At 37.5% G+C, this 9,594-nt stretch overlaps 1 pseudogene; it reads right to left on the bottom strand.

The window, feature by feature from the left end:
- Positions 1–4,019: 4,019 nt before the first annotated feature.
- On the bottom strand, positions 4,020–9,041 carry LOC121482113 (annotated as a pseudogene).
- Positions 9,042–9,594: the final 553 nt, after the last annotated feature.

The following is a 9,594-nucleotide window of genomic DNA, read 5'->3' as shown; positions in this document are numbered from 1 at the left end:
CCACAATCTATAATGTACAGTCTCTCTCACGCTAATGTAAAATGTCACAGATATTTATCTTTCTACCTGTGGCATAGATGTATATTACATATTACATACGTATGGCGTATATATGTGTGTGCACACACATACCTACAGATAGATAGATAGATGTTAGATCGATAACTAGATAGATGATCGATAGATAAGTAGCTAGGTAGACAATAGATATTTCAAATAATCTGACATATATTCTCACCATTTAAAACTCACAATCCTTCCTCAAATAGAGGAGGTAAGTATATGAGTTTGTATTTTATCCAGGTCATTGCACATTTTCCATTCACTTAGTTAACACATCAACTGTCCCTTCCCCAGGCCAAAATGTTGGGAATCATCTCAAACTTCTCTTGTCCTTTTGTGACCCTCATTCAATAACCCTTCAACAAATCCTGTCACTTTTTGTCCAACTAATGGTATTATCTGTGGCCTTTATGGTCTATCATCTCTCTCTCTTAGATTTTTATTGGAAAAGCCTCCCAACTGGTCTTCCTCCTCTATCCTTGCCAACCTTCAAACTGTTGTCAACACAACATCCAGTGTAATACCATCAACACAGAAGTCAAACCCAGTCACTTTTTTTCCCCTTGTTTAAACACCTTTGGTGCCATTTATAGTAAAATGGCATCATGGCATCAGTATGCCTTACAAGGTTCTATGCATTCTGGCTTCCAGCTACTTCTCCAACTTCATCTACTCTCTTCTCCCCATGCTTTCACTCTGCCACAGCCATACTGTCCTCCTTGCTTGCATCAGAACATGTCAGCAAGGCCTTTGTCTTTGCCATTCCTTCAGACTGGAATCTTCTTCCTAAGTTATGTGAATATTCCACTCATGCCCTCACTTGGTTCAGGCATCCATTCAAACGCTATCTACTTAATGAGTCTGTCTCTTCTGCTGTCTCCCTTATAAACTCTCAATATCAAACTTATTACCAAATTTTGAAACTTTAGGTTTTCTTTAAAGTTATTGCCACCCAACATTCTATAGACTTTATTTTTTTTTCTTTATTGTGTTTCTTTTCCATTATGAACATGTTCTCCATGGCTACAAAGGTTTGTATCAGTTTCTCTCACTTCTACATCTCTGTCAATGAGATTGGACCTCGTAGGTACTTTAAATAAGTTAACACCTATTGAGTTAACTTAAGACTCCTGAAAGCCACGTATCTCAGATAAGAGCATACAGTTAAGTATAATTCACATTTACAAGTGGAGAAATTAGGCTCTAAACGTCAACTCTTCTACATTTACACTTTTATTTATAACATATTTAAGTAAAGCCTCAGCTTTTCATGACTGTTTTAACACACCAAAATTTATAAATGTATTGTCGTATTTTTAAATTATTATTTTTTCACTTTAAAAATAATATGGAGGTGAAACTCATGTCATAAAATCCAGCATTTTTAAAAATTTTATTTATTTATTTGACAGAGACTGAGCGAGCACAAGCAGGGAGAGTGGCAGGTAGAGGGAAAGGGAGAAGCAGACTCCCCATTAAGCAGGAAGCCCAATTTGGTGCTCAATTCTGGGACCCTGGGATCATGACCTGAGCCAAAAGCAGATACCCAACTGACTGAGCCACCAGGTGCCCCAAAGTTCAGCATTTTTAAGTGGACACTTCATGAAGTTTAGAATATTCTCAATATTGTACAACAGCCACCTGTAGCTAATTCCGAAATATTTCCATCACTCAAAAGTAACATTCCCTACCCATAAACAGTTTCTGTCTATTACTCCTTTCTCTGAGCCTTGGCAACCACTAATTTGCATTCTGTCTTTATGGGACTTACCTATTTTGGATATTTCCTATAAATAGAACTATACAAAATGTGACCTTTTGTTTCTGGCTCTTTCATTTACTATAATGTTTCAGAAGTATATCAAATCTATAGCATATATGGATCTTCATTTTGATCATGAAATAATATTCATTTTATGTATATAACATATTTTCTTTATCCATTCATTCATTGATGGGCTTTGGGGCATTTTCTACCTTTTAACTATTGTGTATAGCGCTGATACAAACAAATGTGTACATATACTTGTTTAAATTCCTGTTTTCAACTTTGGGTGGTATGTACTTAGGAGTGTACGTAAGAGGTCATAGGGAACTTTTATGTTGAACTTTTTAAAGAACTGCCAAACTGTTATCCACAGCAGCTGAACAATTTTTATTCTATTTCTCCACATGCTCATGAATACTTGTTATTTTCCATTTTTTAAATTTGTAACCATCTTAGTGAGTGTGAAAGGTGGTTTTTGTGTTTCGGATGTTGAGCCTCTTTCCATGTGCTTGTTGGCCATTTTTATATCTTCTTTGGAGAAATGTCTTTGAATAGAATGTTTTTTGCTATTATTTTGGATTTGTATATTCTTTCCATTTTCACTTGGGTTTTTTTGTCTTTCACTGAATTGTCCAATACATGGATTGCAAATATTTTCAACCATTTGGTATGGTGTCTTACTTTCTTGATAATTTCATTTGATGTACAAAAGTTTTTAATATTGATGAAATCCAAATTATCCATTTTTTTCTTTTGTTGTTCCCACTGCCAAATCTAAGTTTATAAACATCATGTATTTTCTTGTAAGACTTTTTTTTTTTTTTAGTTTAGATCTATATTTAAGTTGTTTATCTACACGGAGTTATTTTTGTATGTGATATAAGGTAAGGATTTAACTTCATTCTTTTGCAGGTGGGTATCTGGTTGTCCATGTACCATTTGTTAAGGAGACTATCCTTTGCTGTCTTGGAATCCTAATTGAAAATGAATTGTCCATAGATGCATGGCTTTAATTCTGAACTCTCAATTCTAGTCCAGAATTGGTGTATATGTCTATCTGAGTAATAACACCCACTGTTTTGATTACCCTAGCTTGGTAGCAAATTTTGAAATTGTAATGTGTGAGTCTTTGATTTTGTTCTTTTTCAGGATTGTTTTGGATATTTGGGACATTTTAAAATTCATATGAATTTTGGGGATCCCTGGGTGTCTCAGCAGTTTGGAGCCTGCCTTTGGCCCAGGGCGTGATCCTGGAGTCCCGGGATCAAGTCCCAAGTCAGGCTCCCGGCATGGAGCCTGCTTCTCCCTCTGCCTGTGTCTCTGCCTTTCTCTCTCTCTCTCTCTCTCTCTCTCTCTCTCTCTCTCATAAATAAATAAATAAATATTTTTTAAAAATTAAAAAATAAAATTCATATGAATTCAAGGATTGGCTTTTCATTTCTGCAAAGAAAATGAAGGCCATTGTAATTTTGGTGGAAATTGTATTAAGTCTGTACATTGATTAACATATTAACAATGTTAAGTCTTCCAATCCATGAATACAAGATTTTATTTATTTGAGCATTACTTAATTTCGTTCAGCAATGTTTTGTAGTTTTCAGTGAGCAAGTCTATCATTTATTTATTATAGTTAAATTTATTCCTTGGAATTTTTTCCTATTTTTTAAAGATTTTATTTATTTATTTGAGAGAGAGAGAGAGAATGAGTGGAGGAGGGGCAGAGGGAGAGGGAGACACAGGCTCCCTGATGAATAGAGAGCCCAACACAGGGCTCAATCTCAGGACCCTGAGATCATGACCCCTTTAAGCAGATATTTAATTGACTGAGCCACACAGGTACCTCACTATTTTATGTTACTGTAAATGGAATTGCCTTCTTAATCTCCTTTTCAGGTTGTTCACTTTAAGTATAGAAACTCAAATGATTTTTGCATGTGAATCTAGTAACTTGTAAGTCTGCTGACTTCTGTAAATCTATTGTTTGTTTGTTTTACCATTTAATTTGTTTTAATGTCTCTTCACAAATGGTGGAAAATACTAAAGTACAGACAAGGAATAATCATAATGTTGTAGCCAACATTATAAATATGGAATTATAAAAAAAAATATATGGAATTATAAATTTAAAACATTTTCTGGTTTAAAAAATAAATCTGGTAGTCAGTGCAGCTCTGCAGGGTCTCTGCTTCTAGTAGGGCCGGTCTCTGCGCTCCTGACAGTCCTCACCTTTATCCATTTTTCCAGGTCCTCCACGCCCGCCTCTTCTTCCTCTCATCTGTTCCATCAAAGGTCCAGGGAGCCCACCAGGACCGCCTTGTCTTCCTCCTCCAAAGCCACCTCAGTCCATACCCCAGCCACCGCGGAAGCCCTCTGTGTCCACCATGGCCAGCTCTGACATCCCACCAAGACCATTGTGGTCCATGAGGCCACCTCTTCCTCCCCGCAGGCCACCAGGGCCGCCTCTGCCAGGGTCACTGCCCGGGGGCAGGAAGGGTGGTGGAAGGAAGCCTTCAGGCTTCGGGGCCTAACACTGGTTGCATTCTGTTCTCTAGGTGAAGGTCTGGTTTCCACACCCCGGATTGGGGCACTGCCAATCTCCAGCTCGGTGCTGGACGTTTCCTCCTCTGGGTGGGTTTCCTGGGGAACCCCAGGGTCCTCTTGGGGGAAAGCCACCTCTGTCTCCTCCATGGCCTCCTATGTGACCCATGGGGCCCCCAGGACCTCCTGGGCCCCCTGGACCTCCACGGAGTGGCAGTGGCATCCTTCTGCCCTCACAGGGAGGCATATCACCCCACATGCTGTTCATCAGAGGCTTCTTCTGAGCAAGAGAAGCCTTAAGTTTGCTTCCTTGAAAATCTTTCCCATCAAACCACTCCACAGCAGCCTTGGCAGTTGGTGGGTCTTCTTTTTATTTTATTTTATTTTATTTTATTTTATTTTATTTTATATTTTATTTTATTTTATTTTATTATTTTTTATTTTATTTTATTTATTCTTGGTGGGTCTTCATAGGACACTGTAGCTTCACCTTTGGGCTTTCCTGTTTCCTTGTGTAAGTAGATACGGATCATGGGCTGTCCGGTTCTCTTGTTCATCTTAACAACTCCACACTGCTTAAAGGAGTCTGACAGATCATCTAGAGTGAGTCACATTGTCATTTAAGCCTTGCACATAAATTGCACTGTTGTCAGAGTCTCCATCTGGATCTACAGGTGGGCCTAGATCAAGGGCTGGTCCTTCATCCATGGGTCCACGAGGCTTATTGAAGCCACCTTGCTCTCCAGCGCTGCCCATTCCACCGGGCCCTCCTTCCCACCCACCTCTGCTCATGCCTCCATGATCAAAATCCCCCTCTTCCCTTGCCCAGGTTATCAGGGCTACTCATGCTCTGGTTCTCTCCTGGTCTGGAAAATCATCCAGTCTCCTGCCCATAAACACCCATGCTACTGGGGTGGTCCTGTCAGAATGAAATCTGCTGCCTGCTCTGTTGGCTATATTGACTTGGAGCCTGGTTGTAGGATCCAGTTTGGGGGGAGGATAGCTCGTGGGCAGCTGCTGTCCATAGCTGCTTTGTTGACCATAACTACTCTGTTGTCCATAGCTCCTCGGCTGCCCATAGGTGTTCTGCTGAGAGTAATTGCTCTGATCATACATAGTCGGCTATGTAGAGAAGTAGATCGTAGGAGGATAATGTGGTGCTGTGACTGGCTGCATGGGGTAGCTCCCAGGTGCCTGGGGATAACTGTAGTTACTCTGTCCATATCCTAGGCTGGGCTGGTTGTAATCCCCTGCGCTAGATTAAGGTTGACTAGTCTCAGTGGGTTTGTTACCATCCAGTGGTCTTGCAGGTGCAGTGGCTGCTGGCTGCTGCCCGTAGGCTGAGTAAGCAGGCTGAGTGCCATATGCAGACTGAGCTGCATAGGAAGCCTGTGTAGTAGTGACTGTAGCAGTGGTGGCATCATAAGCACCAGTGCCGTACCCCCGGACAGGCTGAATGTATGCCTGGGGTATAGTTGGAGTAGTATAACCAGCGGGAGGCTGTCCATAAGAACTTGCACTGGCGGTCTGCCCATAGGTCGCAGTGGTCTGGGCCTGGGTAGAGCTGACATCAGTGGGCTGTCCATAGGTCCCATAACTTTGCTGCCCATATGCCTGGGTGGTCTGTGCATATCCTTGAGTTGGCTGGGCAGTGTATGCACTGTAGCCCTGCTGGGCTGCAGCTTGGCTGTAGGAACTGTAATCCATGGATGCCACTTTCTCTCCTTCCAATGTCCTCTCAATGTCCTCTCAATGTCCCTCTCGCTTTCCCCTGTAAATTTATTTTGAATTTTCTATATCGACCATCATGATATCTATGAATAGAAATAGTTTTGTCTTCATTTCCATTTCAAATGCCTTTATTCTTTTTCACGTCTAATCACTATGGTTAAAACTGCCAGTAAAATAATGAATATCATTGTGAAAGCAAGCATTCTTGTCTTGTTTTTAATCTTGGAATTAGTTCAGTTTTTTACCAGAGAGTATGATTTTAGCTGTGGATTTTTCATAAATGAACTTAATGATGTTGGTAAGGTTCTCTTCTGTTACTAATTTAGTATTTTTACCAAAATAGGGTTTTGAATTTTTTCAAATACTTTGGTTCTGTTGAAATGGTCACGGGTCTTTTTGTTGTTTTTTTGTTTGACTAATGTGCATCACTTTGATTGATTTTCTCATATTAAATCAGACTTCTATAGTGGTATAAATAGCTGCTATTTTTGATTTGATACTATTTTGTAATTGCATCTGTAATTATTTAGTATAAAGATAACGCTGATTTCATTGAACGAGGTAGGGAGTGTTCCTTCCTCTCATATTTTAAAAAAGATTTTGAAAAGAATGGATGTTAACTCTTTAAGTTATTAGTAGAATTCACCAGTATGGACCTGAGTTTTAGTTTTTTGAAACTTTGTTGTTTTGATTTTTTTTCTGATTCCATCACTTCACTTGTTATAGTTTTAAGATTTTTTATTTCTTTTGATTTAATTTTTGTAATTTTTGTGTTTCTAAGAATATTCCCATTCCATAAGCTTATTTGATCTGTTAACATAGAGTTGTTCATAGTGTTCTCCCAGATTTTTTTTTTCTTGTAAAGTCAGTAGGAACGTCTCCACTTTTATTTCTGATTTTAATTATCATGTCTTCTCTCTTTGTCTGGTAGTCATCCTAAAGCCTTGTCAACTTTGTTGATCTTCTCAGAGTCAACTTTTTGTCTTATTTATTCTCTTTTTTGGCTTTTAAATTTCTATTTCATTAATGTCTGCTCTGATCTTTATTATTATCTTCCTTTTGTTACCTTTTAGTTTACTCTTCTTTTTCTAGTTCCTAAGATTTAGTCTCATTATTGATTTAATATTTCTTCCTAAGTGTAGGTCTTTACTGCTCTAAATGTCATTCTGGTACTGCTTTCACTGCATATTATAAGTTTTAATACGTTATGTTTTCATTTTCATTCCTCTCTAAGAATTGTTTAATTTCCCATGTATCTTATTTGACCTATTGGGTAAGAATGTATTATTTAAATTCTACAATTTTGTGAATTTTCCAGTTTTATTTCTTGTTTTGTGCCCCCCTAGGTTTATTGTATTGTTGTTGGAAAAGATACTTTGTATGATTTTACTGTTCTTAAATTTATTGACATTTATTTTGTTGCCTAACACCTGGTCTATCCTGGAGAATTTCCTGTCCACTAAAGTAGAATGTGCTACTGTTATTTGGTAGAGTGTTCTGTTTATGTCTTGGTGTATATTATTGTTTATATCCATTCTTATTTAACTCAATTTCAGTGTAGATATTGTACTCATTATTGAAAGTAGAGAAGTGTGGGGCAAATGCCACAGAATATTTTCTAGTGTTTTTAAGTTGCTTTTTCTTGATTTAACATTTGCTTATTGGCTATAAAGTTTTGGTTATTTTCCAGAGTTTTGACATTAACTTCTATCAATTTTGCTTGTTTTTGATGTTTCTGTGGAAGAATGGGCATTGGGAGCTACTTATTACATCATTTTTCTAATATCACTTTCTAAATTGTTTTTAAATAATTCTTTTAAAATTATTATCATTTTAAAAATCATTTTAGGGATCCCTGGGTGGCGCAGCGGTTTAGCGCCTGTCATTGGCCCAGGGCGCGATCCTGGAGACCGGGGATCGAATCCCACATTGGGCTCCCAGTGCATGGAACCTGCTTCTCCCTCTGCCTGTGTCTCTGCCTCTCTCTCTCTCTCTCTCTCTCTCTCTCTCTCATAAATAAATAAAAATTAAAAAAAAATAAAAAATAAAAATCATTTTAAAAGAATGATGATTTTAAAAGAATCACATATCCTCTGGAAAATGTGCTTTAAGATTTCAATGTGGCAGTAGGGCTTTCCACATATCTGCATCATTATTTTATAAATAACTGCATATAGGTATATTGATATATAGATATAATTTTTAAAGATATTTTACATCAAAAACAGGAGCCACCAAATTATAATCCACCAAATTCACCATGATGATTTTTTTTTTTAATTTTTTTTTTTTTATTTTTTATTTTATTTTTATTTTTTTTTTCACCATGATGATTTTTAATGCTCACTGCATCTGTTTATTTTCATAACAGAGGCAGTTTGCTTTATGTGAGAACAGATGTATGTGTGATTATTTGCACTGAAACACCCAAACATTGGAGTAAAGCAGCAATTTACAATAGCTGCCTGGGACTTCTCTTAAGTAAACAATTAGTGAACAATGAAGAACTTATTTCCTCATATTTTTACAGTCCGAGAAACAGACAATTAAACTTGGTGGTGTGAAAACACGTGCAGATAAACTGACATCCACATAAACACACATCACACTATTTTGAATTTTCTGAAACTGGAAAACATCTGCTCTCTTATTAGAAACTCTCTTATAGATTAAAATTTACCCAGAAGTTGGTTTTGTCTTGGCATCCCCTTGACTTTTTGATATTGGTTTCAATTATTTATTTAATAATCTATTAATTTTTGATAAAAGAAGCAGGGGAATTAGAAGGAAAAGGGTCATGGGAAAACCATTCATTCATGATCTAGTAAATCTTTGTCAGATTAATCTCTATATAGTTACCATTACCTTGCTGACAATTGGGACAATTACTCATGAACAATTCCTCTAATTGAGATGTTACTCTTTCAATACCTTTATCCATTTTTGGCAAATTAAAGATACATGCATTTATAACCCCTTCTTCAAGTTATTTATTTTATCTTAAGTACATAGACTCTGTCAGCAAGCAGACCTTTTGGTGCCTTACAGAAATCCTCTTACACTCATTGTGTTCATCAAAATCAGGTTCTCATAGGAAACTTTTGATACCTCTTCCTCTCTCAAACCCTTATTCACTTTTTGATGATGATCTTCCTCCCTCCACTGAGACACTTGAACCATCATAAGAGAACATTCTTTTCATCCATTCTGCACAAGCCAACTGATACATATTCTGCCTTTGTTCCCGTTGCTATGCATGTGCCTTTCTGAGCCTAACTCAGTTTCTTTTAAGTTTTTATTTTAATTCTAGTTAATTAACATACAATGTTCTATTGGTTTCAAGTGTACAAAATAGAGATTCAACAATTCCATACATGATTTGGTGCTCATCACAAGTGCACTTCTGAATCACCATCATCTCTTTTACTCATTGCCCCATGCACTCTCCTCTGGTAACCCTCAGTTTGTTAACAGTCTGTTTCTCTCTCTCTCTC

This window comes from Vulpes lagopus, chromosome 24 (assembly GCF_018345385.1).
Source record: "Vulpes lagopus strain Blue_001 chromosome 24, ASM1834538v1, whole genome shotgun sequence".
NCBI lineage: Eukaryota > Metazoa > Chordata > Mammalia > Carnivora > Canidae > Vulpes > Vulpes lagopus.
The sequence above is the reverse complement of the archived record's forward strand: the minus strand, read 5'-3'. Positions and strand labels throughout refer to the sequence as shown.